General features: G+C 32.3%; 1 protein-coding gene across 1 annotated transcript in view; it reads left to right on the top strand.

The window, feature by feature from the left end:
* Window positions 1-19,096, top strand: part of LOC147072798 (uncharacterized) — a 181,246-nt gene that overhangs the window by 83,677 nt on the left and 78,473 nt on the right. The window lies entirely within an intron of this gene.

Here is a 19,096-nt window from a genome sequence, read left to right on the forward strand (position 1 = left end):
TAAATACTACTTAATCTGACTTCTGGATCAATTTTAGCAAAATCAGATTTATTTTATTTTTTGTCTTTTTTATATTGTTTGATATTGATTGTGATATCATATTTTAATTAATACTAAATGAAACTATCATATAAAATATGTGTGGGTATAGGTATTCTTTTTTGTCATTTTGCCTTTCATGATTAATAAAATTCCGTGGCATCAAGAAAAAGATAAGCCAAACGAATGAATGTTTTAATTAAACCTTTTTTTAAACAAAAAATACACATGATTTAAGAATGTAGCATACTCATTTACCTTTATACACATTGGTAAGATCTCTCTTCTCTGTCGGTCTCTCATAGCTGAGGATCGTGTCTACCCTTAAATGCAGCCATTCTGCTCAAACAATTATACTCTTCTGTGCTTCTTTCAGGATGGAGTAAAGACTATCTCACAGTGGTGAAGAGTGGAGGAGAGCAGTGTAAATCCGACATAAATAGTCCAGATCGAGTTTTGTTTAGTTTAATAGAGTTTTAAAAACTAACCAACACAATCTGCAATTTGTATTCTTAGTTCAATGAAAACAAATAAGTATGAGTGACAAAGTTTAGTGTGCACTATTTATGTTGAATCTCCACAGCCTACTTCTTTCATCCCCAGTAAGTTTCTTTACTCCAGCGTGCCGATGCTCTTCCTCGGCTTTGCCTTCCTTGGAGGCTAACCAAAACCACTAGTAGGTATATACAGATTATCTGTTCCGCGTGCAAGATAAGATAATCATGTTAGTCGCTTTCGAAAACTTTTTACTTTTCCAAATTGGTTGCAATCTCGACAGCATTTTTTGCTATTGCTATTCTCATATTACGATATATTATAACTTACAGTTTTGTCTTTGATATGATTAACGGTAAGCTCATTAATTCACTTTCTTTTGCTACCCAATGGAATATGATAGTTAAACCATTAGGTAATTTCGTCGTAAGGAATGTGTTGTATCTTTATCTTAAACTGTAGAACTTTAGGCTTTACTAGGCGGCTCTCGTGGTGCAGTGGGTAAGGCGCTGGGCTTCCACCCGAGACTTCTGGGTTCGATTCCCGGTCATAACAAGAACATTTTTGTGTTTTTCTCAAAGCCTGGGTGTTTGTGATTGTTCAAAAATTACTAACAACCACCTTGCACGAAAAAGCAAGGACATGGTTATTAATAATTCAAAAAAAAAAATACTACGACGTTGTCCCAATTATCAAGACCAAGGAGAGGACAGATGCTAGATATTATACCTATTTTAAATATGGTGCTGGAAGCAGATACTGAAATTCTTGTGGATACCCAAACGGGTACAAATTCCATAATCAGCAAACTCTAGATTCAAGACAGACACTTCTTGATATTATATCTGTTCTCTATAGGCTCTCCAAATCTTTAATCATTATAGCCTGCAAGGAGGATGACAATCGAGAAAAACTCATGGAATTTGTTCAGATTCAGTATTGATTTTTTGTGACGCAGATGATGCAATCGATTTGTTGGAAAATTTAAAAAGGGGCCTCGAAACAGTTCATACAATTCATTATCACCAAATAATTAATTAATATTACGCAAACCACAACAATATCCCTAAAAATGACATGAAAGGGGCCGTAACATAACCAATCAAACAGAAACGTACCTACGTGTACACAAAAAAGACTACTTATATTATGTCGTGTCATCATTATCATCCCCAATAATAACTGTTTTTAGTTAAGGATGTGACTTTTATTTTTATATCGTGGGGATAGGTAAAAATCAGTCGACGCGTCAGGCCTCCACGTCCCTAAATCCGCCATGCAGGGACAGGGAAATCTTCCTTCATATGTATAGTCTCTGCATGTCGCAAAATACCGAAAGAGGTAGATCTAAGCCGTGTAGACGGTCGTCAGGAGGCTAAATCATCCAGTCACAGTCATGAGGTCCCGACATCGAGGATAAATAACGTAGCCATTAATTTGTTCTTGAATATTCCTACATCATAACGTAATAATAGTTACATTTTACCTTTGTTGTTTTTAAATCGACATTACGTGTAGAAAGGAATGCATTTGGATACCTTTATAGATTTTTGCGGTTTACCAAGTTAATACATCATATTGATGTATTTTCCAATAATTTGCATATTTAGTTAGACCTAGCGCAGACTATAGTCAAGACTGTAGTTAGACAGTTTGCGTATCCACTCCTGACCATGAAAACAAATGGAGATACGCACATATACAAAACGATCTAACGGCCATGTGAGCTGATTGTAGTCTAACAGCTGTCTACTTCCCTTTGATATGTATGGAAGCGCGTAGAAAAAAAACAATCCCTCCGACCTTCCGCCAAACAATCGAGCGTCCGCAGGGAAAATTCGTATTACCTATGTCTTGGTCTATTTGCTAAAGCTAAACCATGTTTACGGAAGAGAACCAAAAAGAAATAATAATGAATTACTATAAAGCGTATACAATTTTCCATTTATTAGTCTTTCGCTATACGTATAAGACAGTAGCGAAGGGTGGAGGTAGGCTGTTAAGATCCGCCATAAAAAGTGCACATTAAACTTTGTTAGTCATACGTATTTGTTTTTATTGAACTAACATTACAATTTACAGATGGTACTGGTTCGTTTTAAAAAAATCAATTAAACCCTGTCTAACCAAACCATAATAGTTTTGGCATATTTTGGGCGATACGATAAAATTGTGTACATTTTTTCATTCCTTAGGATTTGTTTTCGATGGTTTCAGAATTCATAATATTATTGCACATATTGTTATTTTTTTAAAATTCATTAAGCCCTGCCTAAACCAAACTATAATAGATAAAGAAATTATTCTATCTATACAATATTTAAAGTTATGTGTGATTTAATTGCATAATTTTACATATTTTATAGATAATATAGAGTATTTTTGACTATTATCTATTATTGCTTGGTTTTCGTAGAGTTTAATTGAATTTTAAAAACTAACCAACACCATTAATTGTAAATTGTAGTCTTAGTTCAATGAAAACAAATACGAATGACTGACAAAGTTTAGTTTGCACAATTTATGGCGGATCTTAATAGCCTACCTCCACACTTCGCCACTGGTATAGGATATAACGGATATACGTAATACTAGGATGTTCAGGGAAACAGCCTCGGTGACGTCTATTTTCAACTAACCAAGAAATTTGTGGTAATCCAAAGACTCGTTTGAGTTAATGTGCGTTTTATGCTAGTCAAAATTGTTTGGTTTCAATATTTTTACGACAAAGACAAATCTGACTAACGATCGTCTCGACTATGGTATGTGCTAGATCATTATTTACAGTACAAGCACACTACATTTTCTACAGATTATCTGCAACTTAAAACACTGGTAATAATATTTTAAATTATGTAATTGCTTAATCAATTTGCGGTATTTTCATATTGGCTAGTTAAATAAAAATCTCACGGCGGCAGGATTCTCATTGACTATTAATAATTGAAATTATTGCAAACAAACGTGAAACGCGTTAATTATTTTGAAAGCGATTTTGTATCAAAGCTCAAGATATACATAGTATCCAATAATAATTGAGGTGGTAACAGATGAACGGATTAGCATAATCATAATCCAAACAATCCGTAAAATATGCTTGTAAATAGGCACTGGATACTTTGCTTAGTAAGTGTGCTCGCACACTAAGGTTACAATATGCAATGTCAACTAAAAACGAAAAAAAAACTTATTGCTTACAAACAACTCCTATACAGCCTCCTTATATACACTCTTATATACCTGAAAGTAACAGTGGCGTAAGTAAAAAATACTAGTTTCGAGTTAATTAAACATTAATGTTTGCGTCATTATGTCAATATTTCTGCTATAATATTATGTACTTAATATAATAATGGTAAGATTTTTTATAACATTATTAACAGTGGGTTATTTCAAGTACCTATCCCTATATTTCTTTAAAGTTACAAGACAATTTTAATATAATTGGCATTTTTCTTTTAAATTGGGTATTAAAAGTTATGTAGGTTTAGCTTTCAGCAATCGATTGGCATTCCTACTTATCTCAAAATTTACTTTTTTCACTGTATTTCATTGCTGCTTTATTAGAAACATTTGACGAGTTTGTATATCTGGAATCGAACATTAGTGGGAAAGTCGGATCTGAAACAGAAATAAGAAGGCGCGTACAGAATGCGATGTAATTTTTCAATTGCCACGTTTGAATCATGACATTAGTTATAACATTGTCTTTTCAATGTGTGGTAAATTGATGACAATAATATAAAATGTATTAAACTCATGTGTGTCGCATCGTAGCAATCTCTGTGTGCGATCATAAGTTTGTAAATTTTATTGCTAGACTCAAATAGGCTTATTTTACACCGGTGACAGTTTGTGATATTAATTTCCTAAGAGCTGTCAGCTGCGGCGCGAGTGTGTTTAGCCACAGGAAAGACTGGCGCTTGGCTTCTAGACTAAGGATTACAAATAATGCGGAAGCCTAATAGAATACCGGTATTTAATTTATTTAAATACTAGTGCAATTTTCCCACTATTTTTCATCATGATTAAAAAAACATTATTTTGTTTCATTTAATCATAGTGTCATGCTTTTATATATTATATTATAACTATCTGCTACAACAGGCAATGCAAATCAAGGAGAGTAGTGTAGTGAAACAGTATTTCTGTAGTATCTATAAGTGAAGTTTATATTTTACAAATAGAGACAGACTATGTACATTGTACACTGTACAGTCTACAATAATTGTTCTATAGATTAGAGTTATAATGCCAAGCGCCCGGCCCATATGGTCTTGCTAATAGCTCACTGGCAGTGCACTCAGGTATAAAGTTAGTGACACTATTATGATTAGTTTTTGAAATCTATAAAACTAGTTACTTATATATAAAACATAATAATAATAATAGTTGTCTACATCGTCGGCTAATTCCCGTAGAATGATCAATTTAGTGGATAATAATAGTAGGTAAGTATTTAAGTTAGTGATTCGATTATAACATATTAAAAAATGTTATTAATTTTAATTTACTTAGATAGGTATTTTTAAAGTGCCTAGTAGGTATATTGATACCTTTTTAAAATATATGGTTGTGCGATGCAATTTTTCGTTGTTGTGTGCTGATACTCGACAACTCCATTATTGGATGTATTAAAATCACTAAAAAATACACTGAATATTATTTGACCTCGAACACCATTTGGAAAACTCCACTGTAGAGCGTCAGATTGCCTTTAACCAGTGATAGGTAGCCGGCAAAGATCCTGGCCTGGGGGTCCGCTCCAGGATGTGGGGACTGGGGGCCATGATTGGTGGTATTAAAACTATGGTTATAACAACGCCAAAAGAAGAAAAAGCATATAGGTACATTATACATATTATTAAATACTGAATATACATACGTAATATATATAAGAATGTTGGATTATTTATTACAGAAAAAAGCATACTTATTTAAAAAAAAAATATGTCGGAAAATTCTAAAAAAAATTGACTTCCTGATTATTCTATCTCAGTTAAAGTATAGTTATAAGAAATAATTCGCACGAACCATAGACGGATCGATAGCTTAGAGGCGGAAGCAGTCACCCAGAAAGCGAAACATGTAGTTTCGAGTACAATTCGGTCTAACTGGTTTTCTAGTATTTTCATGTATGTTCTAAGGTTTTAAGTACTTATATATTTTTTTTCATAACGAATTTGATGACAAAATTCTAAGTAGTGATTAGGGAACAGATTTTCGTTTTTACGAGAAATGGGTGTTAGCCACTTGCTCGACCTATTACTATACTAGTTCCAATCTCTGGCTCCAAACACACATTGGAAAACGTTATGTGTAATTGCCAGACTCAGGATTCGAACCTGGGACCCACGACGTTATAAGCCGATACGTATGCCTTTAAATAATACCTATTGATTTTTTATTGTATTCTATGTAGGTACATTATTTTATTCTATTGGCCAAAACCTCAGAGAAATAATATAAAGAGAGTGGCTATTGTTTGGCAAAATAAAGCCGTGTTTATTGCGTATAACGCATAGTAAAACCGCAATTTTATTATTGTTAACTTAACCATGAAACGTTATCGTTATACCATCATGTTGCTTCTCAGTACGGCTACCAAATTTAAACGCAACATATTTTTTAACCATATTTTCTACTAAATAAACTAAAAATAATTACCACTATTTTTATATTTAAGAGCGTACTTAAGTGAAACGGCAAATAATTATTTTCAACTGTATGTAGAACGAAATTACAGCCGCGTTGTCATTCGGAGAGCGATAGTGGAGGCGTCTGCACGTCGATTCGTTTTGTCATGGCGTCGGATGAAAATATTCTTAAATCGTGTAAAGATGACTAAACAACTTTACGTATGTACCTACTTAAAAAAGAAAACATGTCAATGAATATACTATTATTATTACGAATATAATAATAAACATAACATAAAAAGGACGCATGTTGAACTTTTATGACAAACTATATTTCGTTCGGCTTCCGTCATTTGCACCCGCGACCCGCATTCCGCGCATCGCCTAGTCACGATCTTTTTAGACCATTCCTCAGCTGAGGTATAGCCTTAACACAAAAACAATACATTTCAGCAACACGTGCTCGCAGTTTTTAAATGAACGTAGTCATTCAAATCAATATTTACCGGCGACGTTTACAAAAATATTCATTTCAGCGGTAGAAATTCTATCTTACTCTAACGCATATTGCGGATAATATCAGCGTGCCGAATGCTTTCTCATTCGCACTTATAGTTCGTTTTTGTTCAAGCCTTGGCCAAAACTGTTTTGACACAATATTACTGAGGGTTTATTAGCAGTAGGCATTAATAACTCATTTTTGTGGATTGGTCACTTTATCTGTAGTGTCCATTATAATATAGCGAGAGATTGATAACACGTAAATAAAAACATGCCAATCAATCAATGGTACACGCACAAAACAATAAACAATCGATTTTTTATGTATTATTAATTATTCTTTCGATAACGTTATATGCACTGGCTACGTGTTCTAGGTCGCTTATTTTTATAGCCGCTGAAGCAAATTCGCGATAAAAAAAATATTATAATTTCTCAAGACATTGTTAGAGATATGATTATTTATTAATTATTATATTCTCTTAGTATGTATGTACTTAGCGTATTATTTATTATTTATTGCAATTGGTCGTAGCGCGTGCTACTGAGCTATAGTGGTCGCGAAAATATAAAAAGGGGCCGGAAGTAAATTATTTATTGAAGTGGATACATATTAGTACTTTAGTTTAGCTAAAAGAAACACAGAACCCACGATAATAGTCGAGTGTTTTCTTTAATAAAGGTAATGTGTTACTTGTGCTTTGTTTAGTGATGTTTTTTGATTGTGATTAAAGATGTGTTGAGAAGATGTGCACCTACCTGTGTTCATTCATGTGTATAGTTCTCAAAGAATAATGTAAGTACCTCCCATAATATTATTATGAAAAAAATAGTAAGTATTAAGATCATTTTTTAATCTATAAAATATGCGTATAAGGAAAAGGGAGACAAGTCTTAAAATATAATGTCCATAATAAATATTTGCATAACTGAGAAAAATGAACAGTCATCTCAACGCCTCTGTATTACTAATTTACATTCAGAAATAGGTATAGAAGATCTCATTCAAAGTGGTCCAAAACTCAATTTTTTTTTCGCTCTCATGAAAGTGTGTAAAGCATTCAAGTACATATGTATTGTATATTATGTTTCACTTGATTAGATTTTCACATATCTACCTATTGGCTATTATTAATAAATATTTTTATAAAGGTATTTAAAATAACACTTATATAAGTATAATATTTATTTTTTTATTTAAAAAAGACACATTGAGCACATAACAAATTATTAATTCAAGACGTTCACAACGTGACATCTAGCATAAAAGTACAACAATATCAATTTAGAGAAAAAAACAAAGCAAAAAATTATTTTATAGCAAAGGATATAAAATAAAAAAAACAATAATAATTCAAGAAAGATACAAATTAAACAACAAAATAGAATTTTAAAAACCAAATACCTACATATTGCATCGTTAAAAATGTATATTATTATACATAGTACCTATGTGTCATCCAGATAAAGGTTTCTCGGGATTTTATCAACTGTTTCACTTCGACAGCCCAATTCGAGCCTTGACCTCCTCAATTTTCCTTCTCTGTTCTGAACGGCAGTCTCCAACCACTCTTGCATACCATGCATCTCCAACACATTACCATAGATCCAGAGCCTGGTATAATTAGATTTAGCTTCCCAGGTGGGTGTTCGGTGAGGATTATTTTCGAAACCTGTGTGTTTGGCATATACTATTCCCAAACAAAAACTTCTTGTCCACATGTTAAAACTGTGAACCAATAAGCCCCTACTGTTCAGTTAATCGCATTTCCGTTTTCAAATGAGGCACGCCCATTTGAAACGCCCAATCATTTCATTTTACGCTTCCGTAGTGTACGCCGTACGGATCTATCAATTTACGTAATTTGATGCTTTTTATAATAAAAATGTCTAAAACGATCAAGAGTGATGTTAGAATTATTAATAGTACACTTTTGGTTTATTTCGAAGAAGCAAAGTAGTCGCATCTAAAAAGAGATCCGATACAGTATTTAATTAACCCATTTATTGCGGACCTTTTAATTAATATTTAATTGCGACGTTTTAATAACATGCTAATTATATCTAATGGCCACCTGATGGGCAACGCACCAGTTGGAATTGCCGCTATGACATGTACGTCATGAAGGAAGTCTTCTATATGCGACTACAACAACGAGATGAGACGAGATCTTGTTGTCGGTCAGTAGTAGAAACGTCTTACTCACCTGAGCAGCAGTTTAGTACGTAGAAAACTAAAAAATGTTGGGCACTACATATCTAATCAATAATACTTATAAAAAATATTAGACGGGTTAACACGTTTTGCACCTATTAAGCACTTTTGTTTTATCATCAAATGCTTTTGCTTAATGCAAAGACCTCCCAAAAAGCATGCCTTGTTTATGTTTCAATTGAAATTATTTTGATTCCTACATACGAAAAAAAAAATTAACTACGTACTACACACTATATCTATCATTTGACTTCATTATTTCACTCATACACTTCGATGCTGAGAAAAATAATATTGGAAGATACAGACTGTCGATTCTGAATGAAAAGATTAGACATGTTAAATCCACCATAAATAATTCATGAAAAACTAAATAATCCAATTATTTCGATTTTCTATATCGTCCATTGAATTCGTAAAAACTTTTGTATTATAGTGCATACTGACGATTCGAGATCGTATTTAGTATGATTGAATTGGTACGTTCTATACGTTGGCGCGTTGAAAGATGGCGGTCTATTTAAACGTGTCGCTATTTGCTATATCTAATGATTCTAATATATGTATGGCATGGTGTTATCAACCGGTATATCACAAATCGCTTCGGATATTGATATATTCCACCTACGTGTGGATGTATTAAGGTAGACGTTGTTTTATAAATTCCTAAAATAGGCCGCCCACGGTGGCCGCGCGGCTTAAGCGTTGGTCTATAACCCCGTGGATCCCAGGTTCAAATCCTGGGTCTGGCAAGTACACATATTGTTTTTCAATTTGTGTGTGAGTCAGGGTATGGACCTAATAGAATAGGTTGAGCAAGTGGTTGACATCCATTTCTCGTAAAAAACAAAATCTGAATCAAAATCAAAATCTCTACTCTGTGGAGGCCCATATGATCCTATTAGGATCGGACATGGTCGGAAAAAGTAGGGTCTAGCCAGACTCTTGGTATGTAGGTACTTAGATCATTCTGCGTACTTCTCTTTATAATATTTTTATACGGTTTTTATAACACCGTGTGATCGGTGTGATATAATTATATTTCATTATTTTTTCATGCCATCTTGTGGACGTCTTGAATTTTTATTTTGTAAAATTCAATATAGTAAATAAATACATTTAAATTTGATTCATTTGGAATTTTTTCTTCAATAATGATTATTTCTAAAAAATATTGTTTCAAGATTTGTGACACTGCTGCGAGGCGTTTTGATTTCAGTGTAGCACTGGGCAATAGGTACATTTCAGAGCCCACAAGTGTGAATTTTGATACAATTTTTGAAAAAAACTTTCTTCAATGCCTCGGGAATTTGTCTCTACAAAGGATTCCCCGCAAGAGATCGGCGTTTACTCTACTGCTCATTCATAACTATGTTATAAAATTATATTAAATATTTGAAATTTTTAAAATGTGTAACCAATTGAATTTTTTATATGCGGTGAATTCTAAGAGATAAACTCATTATATTTGGGCGACGGAATGGTATCTTCAAAAGTGAACACAACTTCCATTGTGTCTTATGAGTAAAGTGCTCAACGAATGTGTACTACTAGTGCCACGTGTGCGTGTGAAACATGGACCCTTAATGTAAGATAAATCAAAAATTACAAATAGCGCAACGTGGCATGGAAAGGTGAATGTTAGTCATAACCCGGAGAGACCACAAAGGATATCCTGGCAGACAATAGAGGTGGCTAGCCAGATAAAATGGCAATGCCAGCATATATCGCTCGATGAGTGGACAACCGCTGGACAAATGTCGCTATACAATGGTACCAACAGGGCACTAAATGATAACAGGGACGCCTTAAAACCAACCGGATAGACGAATTATTTATAAAGTTATGTGGGTTACGTAGCTAAGAGAAGCCTTCGTTTAGCAGTGGATCGACGCCAGCTGATGATGGCAATGATGAAACACGTATAAATTATCATGAATTGGCACTACGTAAACGCTAAACTTCTACATTCTACTTCTACTTAGACATTCATAAATTGTTTAATGTTTATTGTTTAAGTACTCGAATCAATGATTTACACCTAACAACAATAATTTAATACTTAAACCTTTTGATTTAATCAAAATATTTCACAACAAAAAGGTGTGTCGATAGTTGATTGTATCGAAATTCCCGATATTACTGAACAAACGTAAACATTGTTTGCAGCTGATAATATATGGATGATTCAGTAAAGAATGTAATCATAAATAATTTATCATGGCTGGATTCTGGAATAAACGGAAGTACCCGGTATTTGGTATTTATTGATTCATTGTACTTTTCAGTATTTATAATATTCTTTACCTGCACTAAGTATATAAGCACTTATATACCTTGGTGAGGTGATTGTTTATGTATTATTTTTAATTGCATTATATGATGAAATGAACCGGTGTTCTTTTATCAGTAACATTTTTGAATATGATTAAGTTTTCAAAGTATCTTCTAATAATTGTATTTAAATTTTATATGATATTGTTTGTACGGTATACGTAAATAATATAGTGAAAATGTCCTTCTTGTAAACTTCGTAAACACGGAAATATCAAGAAAAATAGAATTAATGGGAACTGAAATACCTAACGGGTATGGAGTAACAGGCAACCTATTTCGAGTGTGGAAGAATATTGGATTAACTTTAACACGTCTCAAGAATATGTCATTCTAGGCTTATCCTTCTGACAACTGCTCTTAGTTTATGCACTGCTGATCATTCTATATTGGTGTATTTGAAGGTTGCGACACACACTGTTGCACGTATATAATATATAATGTTTCATTTTCGTAGGACACTTACACATTCAAAATCCTGCTTCAAGCCTATCTGGGAAAAATCGACAGTGGAAACCGCTTAATTTTCGTTTTTAATATCATTTCGAAATTATAATGGCGACGATTCCTGGTATTTAGATGCTTTAGTAGATTGATTTTAAATGATTGCATGTGTTATGGGTACAAGAGTCTTACATAGAGTTAGATATTCAATCCATCCTTAATATTAGTGTATTCAATATAAATCAATATTCTAAAAGACTAGCAAACACAATGCATCATTGCTTCTTATGTTTATATTCAATTGTTTATTTTTATTTTAGCGCATTACACATTATTAGTTTTCTACTTTCACACCATGACGCTTAGATGTTGAAAAAAAATACATGTTATACAAAGTAAACAAATAAGTCAGCAATACGTATCTATAGTAAGAATCATGACTAGTCCGACATATGAGTTTAATAATATACTGTATTAAAAAAACACAATCCATCTAAATTCACCTCACGTAAGTATAATATATCGATATCCAAAGCAATTTTGAATATTTTTTTATTCTTCTCTAGCACAATTAATAGCCAGTGGTAGGCCTTCGTCATCTCAAACCCCTATCCGGCTATCTGCTCTTCTTCTCTAGTACATCACACCTTTGACTGACCGCAGTTAACTATTTGAAAATCTTTTTGGTTAATCGCTCTTGGAAATCAGCGGTACTCGGGGTCTTCGTCAATCTAAACCCCGTGGCACTTTTGATTTGCGCTGTCTGTCTGAAAGGAGTTCTTCCTTTTCTCCGACCTTCGACCTGATCCACATCACTATTTTTTCTCTCTCGCTCTCGTCCGTTGAAAGCAAATCTCGAATCTGGAGTTTGCTGACGATGGAATTATTGGCACGTTTGGACATCCACGATATTTTCAGCATCTGCGTCCACCGCCTTACTCTCCAAATCTCAAAGCCATAAATACAAATTGGGAGGACAAGTCAAGATCATACTAGATGCATTTTAGTTGTTTTGGTAATATTTTAGTTTTTCCAAGTTGGTTACAGTATTTGACATCGGATGTTTTTACCATTTTCTGCGACTGTGTGTATTACATATAGTATTGTATTATAATCTGCAATAATTAATTTACTGATAGATGTAATCTTACGTAAACTTCATTATAAAAATATGATAGGCCAAGTTGCTGCGATCTTCTTGGAATCCACATTTTTGGTCCTTCGGCCACACTTTCGCGTACAGCAGCAATGTTTTCATGTCAACGAGCTGGAAAAAAATGTACCTACATGTGCCAGACGATCCTAAACACTACTAGTCTCTTTTTTTAATCACCTTGCGAATACAACCATTAGTTGCGCGATGATTTCTACCGAATTCTGACCTTAATTTCCACAGTACCTACGACCGTCGCATATTTACCATTTTCGTAGCATGATTGAACGACTTTTATGTGTTGTGCGATGGAGAAAAGATTCATTGTATTTAATGGTAGATTTTCGACTGGCAATATGTCAAAAAATACGCGGTTAATATTTCACATGTAACAACTGACATAACGGTGAACTTTGTACTACGAGTTTGATAATCCGTTACATATAAGTAAATTATAGTTACGCAGTATCCATACGAATAATTGTATTAAAGTATCTTCATAACCTAATAGGGCTCTTCCGTTTTTATTAACATATTTGTTAAATGATTCCATTTTTCCACGAAATTATAAAATTCCTTAGATATGCATGGCGTCTGTCTGAAATCGTGATATCCCTATTAATATGTGTAGGTAATACCTACACACCTTCTAGGTATGTAGGTTTTTGTCGATGATAACAAATACTTATCGATTTTTTCTTTTGGTATGACGTATTAAGCATATTGGTAAAAAAAAAAATTGTTACTGTTATTATAGTCTATCCACCATAAGAAGTTAGATCTCGTAGCTAAATCGGAAATGACGTCTTTATCTTTTTATATAATAACACCCATAAATCATCAATCAAGTAGTATGAACTATGAATTCACGACACTGTCATTTAATAACTTGCTTTTTAAAAATTGATGTCATTATAATATATATATATATAAATTGATGTCAGAATATAGCTTAACAATACTACAAATAATTATTTAAAATACAAACTGTTAAATTAAAAAGTTACCGACACTTGTAAAATGTTACATCGTATTGACAAATATTGATATAGAGAAATGTTAAAGCGGAACAGCATGTATAATATAATATATTTCTGGTATTATGCCATCCCAATCGAGTATAAATGTGCATAGATGCAACAAAACATGGCTAGTTCTTCTATCAAATCATTGCAGTTTAAAAATAAATAATCAATTCAATTCTTAATTTATCTGAAATATCTCATTATTTATATTAAGTTAAGATCAGCCGACAATAATGAATTCACTAATGGATAAATTTACTATTTTTTTGCATTGTGTGCTCTCTAGAAACGTGCTTTTATATTATTATATTAAAACGAATAATTCATAAGATTTTGTGAATGAGTTAATTAAATTATTAGCAAGTTCAAGTAAGTTACAACAAAAAATCTTGGAGTGATCCATGACGTCGGTTAGTAATTAAGGTAATTTAATATTTACTTTGATTTAAAGCAATTTAGAAAGCGATTCAGAGAGTATTGTCAGAACCATAATTAAGTTAAAATTCGTCGCAATTAGATAAGATTACTTACCATAGTAGTCAATGCATGTGGGCGCGAATCCTGAGAGACGCAGGTTCGAATCAGCAGGATTCGAACCTTCGGGTGTCGTATTTTTTTCAAAAAGATTTTTTTTTCTATTAATTATATATTTATGTGTTTTCAAATTATGTATGTACAATTACGGCGTTTCTCGCAGGTACGGGCAGTAGTCATTGTGTCATGAATGTTACATGTATCCAGGAGGACGGTTTATTAAATTCCCCCAGTAAGTGATCAATCCTCAGCTCCAACAGTTTCAGTATACATATATAGATATATACGAATCTATACCGGTGGCAATAATTACCAGTACCTAATCTAATTATGTTTATTAACCGTTATTATGTCTCTGCTGAGGCTTATTTAGCTGTATATTTATACACCGTTCTAATATTCGATTCATACAAGATTAATGAATAAATAAATAATGAAATAAAATACATATTATTATTCATAATGAGTACGTACATAATATTATATGTTAGCTTCAACCATATGGTATTATAATGTAGGTTACATTTTCTCGGAAACATTTAAATACACAACAACGTATTGATGTTTGACTGAGCTATAAACGTCTCAAGTGGTAATTGATAATTTTGATTTCTTAAATTTTCGAGGACTCCTCGTCTTTGACCTTCATAAAATGAATATCGCCAAACAACGTGATGCATATCTTAAAGGTCGTTCCGTATTGACATTTAGGTATAACCGGTGGTCTTAAAATTACTTTGTTGAGGTGAAATACCAGTGCCAATTTTAACGTTAAATGTGTGAAAACATTAATATTCATTACTGTCTATTTAATTGTAAAGTTTACCTCTGTCGAATACTAAATTAAGTGGTAGTCATTCCCTAACTGTCCCAAGATTTAAAAAAAATATTTCAAGGGATCCTCCAAAGGAAATTGCTTTGAAATATTTTTTGAAAATGAAATCATATATTTATCTATGTATATTATATAGTATACCTTGCTATGGTCTTTTATTTTTAAATTTACAACGTTATGGGCGTTCCATTTTCCATTATGACGGCACCTGTTATAATAGAGTGCGTTTTAATTGGCGATCGTTAACGCGCCGTTAAGGATCAACAGTTTGGCGTGGCCAATGGCCTGACAGGCTGTGGGCTTTCGCAGGCTTCGGGGGTGACTATAGTCCTCATTGGCGCGACGCCGTTATCGGCACAGGGCGCAGGCGTCGGTCGGCGTCTACATATATTATTGCGAGTCACTCGAGACTAAACTTCAGTTATTCGCAGGGGATCCGCGGCGTCGAACCAATATAACACGACGTACAACTTGTCGCTTTTCCGGTCGGAACATTAAACAAAATTAAGTCTATTTTATTTTTAAAAGTTTAGCTCAGTGCTGTGATAAAGTTATTTAAACCATTCATGTCATGTTAAAAATAGTTAAATAACATCTAGTTTATGTCTCCATAAATTTAGTACGAATTGCAACCTTTATGGGGTATGTACTTATTATAATATTTTGTATTATTAATTATTTTCACTATTGATTAGAAATAACAAACAACTTATTAAAATGTTTAGTTATTAGTTCATTTGTACTTATTCCACAATATATGAATATAAATCCATGGCTGGTTAAGCCTTAATGCAAATAAAATTCTAAAATGTTTTGAATGCACCTATATTGTTATATTGTGGAATAAATTATAAATAAATATTTTTAAAATATGTTTGTTATATGTAATAATATATTTTATTATATACTTTTGAATAGCGTCAGAAGCATATCTATCCGAAAAAGTCAATCAAAAAACTTACATCGAATCGACATTCATCGCAAAAAGCTCTGTCCTGGTTGCGATACAAGTTATTTTTAAAAGCTTTTCGATTATGGATGTTACTGAGGTTATTTCAAATTATAAATATAATAGCAATAGTGTATCGTATTTATTTGTATGTTATAGTTATTACATAATAATATATACTATTTAGTGAATTGTTTAAATTTAACCGATTCAATTTATAATAATTCACAGGCAGTATGCATGAAAAATCTATATTATATTATAATTAAATTACCTGTAAAGACAAACGTCAGTATATCAAATGAATAATAGGTCTATAATTTGTGTTCGTAATTGACATTGTGTTGTTAATTTATTAAGAATAAAGGGTAGGTACCCACATAATCAGTGGAGGAATAGTTAAATAAGGTTTAGTTAAGAAAAATCATGATTTTATTTTGTCTCAGATTGTCTAACTCAAATGTAATAATAGTGTTTCGTAATAATATTACAGTGGTATGGTCACAATAATGAAGACCGGTTTGATATAACTAACAAAGATGTCAAGTGTTACACATTTTTATCTTTTAGATTTTTTTATTTTAATAAATACATAAAACTACGAATTTTTAAAAAATGTTTTTATAATCTTCGAAAAAACTTATTAAACTACGATGTTATAATTGTTCATCGAACGCACATTTAATTCAATGGTTTTTTTAATCATTTAAATTAAAATTTATTTTTGAATAAAAATTTTCTTTTAATTTTATTAAAAGCATTAGATTTAATTTATTATCACGATTTTTTTTGAAATTTTACCAATATATCTCAAGATTGTTATAGTACGTTCTTTTTATTTATCTGCGTACCTTATTAAATATTCAATAGAAGATAACGTGATAAAAATTGGCATGTGCCATGGCGCCACGTTTTTCTTATCATCGGTATATATATGGAATGCATTATATTATTTGCAACTCATTCAACATTTACTGTTATTATTATATAATATATACTTATCGATACACATTTTAGGTATCTTTATCAAATTTTATAATCAGGCACGTAACTAATCGATTGAATAAATTATTTACATATATTTTTGTAATTAGTATATTCGTCAAACATTGAAGACCGTTAATTGTTAAATTAAGTCAAATGCTAACAGATGCGAAAGTAAAATTAAGACATTCATGCGAAAATTTATGTAAGTATAGATATATTTAAAATATGCCGCCCGAAAAAGCAGTTTCTATAAAAATCGCCGGCTGTCAAGCTACGGCTACGACTGAACTGAAAATATTACATAAAACGTCTCACCAAAACGTTTTTTTTTTTGTTATATTTATTAAATTCCTTTCTTTTTTTTAAATTTCCTTGTGTCTTTTCTCTCCCCGGCAGTTTGCATTGGAGTAACATCAGTAAACTCAGTCAAAGCTCACTCGAGAGCGTGGCGACCTCAGTCTCGGGTAACCGCTCCTGGGATATTACCAGGCGTGTACAGACGCTTCACATCAAACGTAGTGCCTCGTGATACGCTCGATTAAGACCAAATGTGGTGCGGGGCGGGTTTGGTTTGGAGGGCATGTATGTGCCCTTTTCCGTATTCGATGATTTTCTTGCTTTTATGTGGCAGTTATTTTCGGAATCGTGAACCTGTAAAAATCTTTTTAAACATCGTTAGAGTTTTCTAAATATTATTTATTTAATGATTCAAGGTAGTGTCAATAAAGTTAATGGTCGCCATTTTGACAGTTTTTAGTTTGCAGGCATATTTCTTACCTTTCAAACTATGTATCATTCACTATTCGAAATATTCAAAGAAGGCTCAGAGCATTGGGAACCAATATTGGTAATGCGAGAGTCTACCCACCGACGATTTCCGTAAATATTATTAACATAATGTTTTGCACTGTTATTGATGGTGGAATTCTACAATAATTGTCATTACAAATTTATTACATGTATTTCATTCAAAAACTATTATAATAATGTCAGGTATGATTTCTAGAAGTTACCCAAATTAGTTAAATTCCCTATGTTACATTTTTTGTGTGTTTTCAAAATAGAATATCACTAATAATTAAAAAAAAACTACTGCTAAAATATCTGTAAACAAAATTCACAATAGGTCTTATGCATTACAAAGTGTAATCAAGATGTTTTTCTCCATATTTCCCTCCCTATTATTATAGGTAAATCGTTCTACAATGGCACCAGAAGCGATTCACAGTAATTCTTTGGTACAATGCCTGTTTCGATGCTAGAAAACAATCTACCACTACAATAGCAATTCGCTTTTGCAGTAGAGTATACTCTTCATAACTTTGCACTACTACACAGATACGCTTTGTGTAGGTATATATAATACACAGAGCATAAAATTAGATTACATGATAATCACTTGTGTTAATAATATTATACTTATGTAGTAATAAATAAATAAATATATAATACATTATGTAAAAAAAATGTTTTCAGAATAATATATTACATCTTGGTCACTCTAGGCAGTATTTCTCACGTGAAATTTAACTGTGGCCGGACAGTTAACATTTACAGTTCTATGGAAGTTCTATGGCACATTTTAGTAAGGTACATCTATTTATTTAAAATTAATGCAAATGGAAATTCCACAATATTTACTCTTTTTTTTTACAATGCGAGCTGCATGGCTGCTTCTAAGTTTACACCTGTCAATTGGCTTCGATATTTGTTGTTTATGATGTGCATTAGACTAAATGATCTAATGAGTATACGGTAGTAGGAAAAAATGATAATATTAATAAAGCAATTGTTGCCAATTCTTTGAATTGACTTGATTCTTGGTCATCGTATAACTTCGACCAAAATTTTTCAACCGTAATATTATTAAAATGGTTTTTAAGTACTTGGTCATGACTCATTTCCAATAGCGCATATTTATCCTTAGCCCAGTTAATTCAATTAAA

This window comes from Rhyacophila brunnea, unplaced genomic scaffold, assembly GCF_057557595.1.
Source record: "Rhyacophila brunnea isolate RB1 unplaced genomic scaffold, BYU_Rbru_1.0 scaffold_19, whole genome shotgun sequence".
Lineage (NCBI taxonomy): Eukaryota > Metazoa > Arthropoda > Insecta > Trichoptera > Rhyacophilidae > Rhyacophila > Rhyacophila brunnea.